This window comes from Propithecus coquereli, unplaced genomic scaffold, assembly GCF_000956105.1.
Source record: "Propithecus coquereli isolate 6110/MARCELLA unplaced genomic scaffold, Pcoq_1.0 Scaffold134, whole genome shotgun sequence".
Lineage (NCBI taxonomy): Eukaryota > Metazoa > Chordata > Mammalia > Primates > Indriidae > Propithecus > Propithecus coquereli.
Genome location: NW_012137636.1, coordinates 4,787,166 through 4,790,466, shown reverse-complemented (window position 1 = coordinate 4,790,466; position 3,301 = coordinate 4,787,166). Strand labels below are relative to the sequence as shown.

Here is a 3,301-nt window from a genome sequence, read left to right as displayed (position 1 = left end):
TTTTTTCTTTTTGTTTTTCTATCCATTTTGATTTTGTTTTTATTTGTGTGTTTTAACAGAGAAACTTTAAATTAGAATATTGATGCCAGGACCAAAACTATTGTGGATCCCTTTTCTTTTTATTTAATTCTATTCTGTATTAGAATTACACATATATATCTACTATCTTTTGGCCAGTTTTGTAGTTCAAGATCACTTCAAAAATAGTTATTAAAACTTATTTTGTAACTGTGAAAAATGTCACTATTCCACAAATGTTTATTGATCTCACCCCAGTTTCAGTTGCTCACTGAGCCACATTTCTTCCTTCATCAGGGTCCATACAGCACCTTATACCCTTTCCTTGTAAATTGGTTGAACAGTAGGCCTCAGTTTTGAGAATATTAATTAAAAATACTTAGAGATAATAAATTCCTTATGCTTCTAGTATAATGATAGCTGACATTTATATTGTATCTACTAAAATTCATCACATACATCATTTTAATTGGCCCTTACAATAATTCTGTGAGGCAAGTTGGTGTAACTTTGCCACTTTTTACATTGGAAAAACAGGAGAATTGTCTAGAAAAGTAGAATGATTTGCCTGAGGTAAATAGCAAAACTCAGACTCCAACAGTTGAGTCAAAGGACTGTGCTCTTTGCACCACGTCAAGCAACCTTTAGGTAAATTTTGCTACTAGAGGAAGAGATCTGGGCCGTTTCTTTCTCCTCTTTACCCCATAAACACATTTTGGGCCCCCTCATCCCAGTAACTCTGGTGAAAATGGCCAGGTGATGCGTCTGGGTCTCTGCCCTTTCTGAACTGTATTATTCACAGCCTTCAGAGAATACCTTATACCCAGCCTGAGAAATGATAAGAGTGGAGGCTCAGGGCTCTCTTTCCCCTTGCCCTTCCTGTCCCTTTTAACATAAGGATAACATCTCCACTTAGTAGCCCAATACCACAGCCTAGTGATCACAGGGCAAAAATCGTCAACATCAGAGATACGGTGGACTGTAAATTATACATGAAATCAGCTTTGAAAATTATAAAACTGTGACACTGAAGAAGATTACTAAGTTTATGGGAATATAGAAAATCAAAACAGCTAGACTATGCTATCACCTTACAGAGAGAGACGTACCACTTCCAGCTTCAAGTTCTCTCCTCTCTCTGGCCGACTACCTTTGTGCCCCCTCATATCTCTTTCTTTTTATGCTACATCAGTGTTTCCCTTTTCTTCTTTGCCATCCATCTACTTGCTCACTTAGACTAGATTTACTTCCCCCTTCCTAGCTCATGTCTTATAGGAGTGGCATATTTTAAATCCTCTGTGCCATAGGAACCAAAGCTCAGGCCTGAAGTTCTGAGTTTAACACCCTTTTTAACCTTCCATGTGACTTTGGCATTTTGCATTTCTTTTCTTCATAAAATGGGGACTTAGGTGCTCTTCCTACTTGATTCATTAAGTTGTTGTGACTACTTAATGGAACAGCATAGGTAAAATCCTTAAAGGAGGATATGGATATAAGGGGTTAGCCTTGGTTCTAGTACCAACCTCCTATGTGATTTTAGGCAAGTCACCAGCCCTCTCTGGATGTTAGAACTTTTTTTTTATGTAAAAATTAAGGGGGTTGGATTAGATAGTTTTGAAGGCCTTTGCAAATTCAATCAGTTGAATTCAGATGAATATATTGAATATTTACAGTGTCATGAGCCATAGGTAAGGACATTGTCCTTGTTCTTAAAGAACATGTAATCTAAGAAATGGAGACAGATGTAAATAAATCACCACAGTGTAGTGTCATAAATGCCTTATGATTTAGCCCTAAAATTCTGGTTCTGTGATTGCCAAACTCATCCCCTCTCAGTCTCATTAATGTTAGAGCTTATTTATCTCCAGAGGAAAAGAATTCATCAACTGCTAGAAAAGTAGTTTTCATATTAGGAAATAGAGTTTTCTTGGTGTCGAGCAGAACATTACTGGTGATAATAGATATGAATGGTGCATATATCTCACACAACAGGTAACATTCAGGATAGACTTCTTTAAATAAAAATAACCACTTGGAATTTCCATAATGACAATTTCTGAAAAACCATTGGTATAGAACATTATGGAAAACTTCGTTGGTGGATATTCCTAGTAAGATTTCTCTTCTTGAAAGAAATTAAATTTAATTGGGGGAAGAGTCAACTAGTAGAGGATTAATCTAGAAATTTGGCTTAAAAAAAAAATCTATGTTAACTTTTTGTTGCCAAAATTTACTCTGAGTTTTCTCAAGTAAGATAAAAGAAAACTTGGATGTTTAATAACTTATCACAGTAGTGCTGATGATTAAGACCTTCCTAATGCTCCTATCTCTGTTCAGGCAACAGCTGTTATAAAACCAGAGAAACAATCTAAATATCCTGAACGTCAGTAAACTAAGATATGACTGCTCACCTTATCCTTCTTAGATTCCTGCCAGAATGGATTTCTGACATCCTAGAAGCTTTGTGATGAGCAGTTTCCCAATAATCTGTATCATCTTTCAAAATATTGTTTTTTTAATCAACAAATCATAACTTTTCTGAAGATTGCTAAGCACTGTTTTCTAAAGTGTTCTTAGGGGAATTAAAATGATGGCTTGAGAATAACACTCTAGTGCAGAGCAACAGTCTCCAGCCTCTTTGGCACCAGGGACTGGTTTCATGGAAGACACTTTTTCCATGGATAGTGGGTGGGCACTGGGGAGATGGCAAGCAATGGAGAACAGCTGTAAATACAGATGAAGCTTCACTCACTCGCTTGTCCACCACTCACCTCTTGCTGTGCGGCCCAGTTCCTAACAGGCTACACACCAGTACCGGTCTGCAGCCCAGGAGTTGGGGACCACGGCTCTAGAGAAGTGAAACAAAGAACTATTTCCTGAAGTTTCACATGCTGTGGTCTGACCTTTCCCATTAGTCAGAAACGCCTGAAGTCCCAAAATGGCATTCTATCCCCAGATTTAAAATTTCTTCTCTGGATGATTTGTGTGATACCTGTTATTTTATCCAAGTTCAGCTCTTTATCACAGTTTTGGATATTAATACCAAGAATTTAAACAAAAAGTGGCTGTGTGAATCAGTTACTGGTATGATAATAATCTTTTTCTTTTGTTATTCTCTGAAAATGGATTCAGATTTCTAGTAAATGAACTCTATTAGAGGATTCCAGTTTAAACTGTGACACCTGTTTGATTTAGTTAAGTAAACTAGAAAGTGAGTTATTTTTAAAACTAGCTTGTAACCCATACCTCTGTTATCAGATGCTCTCATCCTCATAGTCTATTT

At 36.8% G+C, this 3,301-nt stretch overlaps 1 protein-coding gene across 1 annotated transcript in view; it reads left to right on the top strand.

The window, feature by feature from the left end:
• BBS9 (Bardet-Biedl syndrome 9) overlaps window positions 1-3,301 on the top strand; it is a 501,118-nt gene that overhangs the window by 398,409 nt on the left and 99,408 nt on the right. The gene's annotated exons all lie outside the window — the stretch shown is intronic.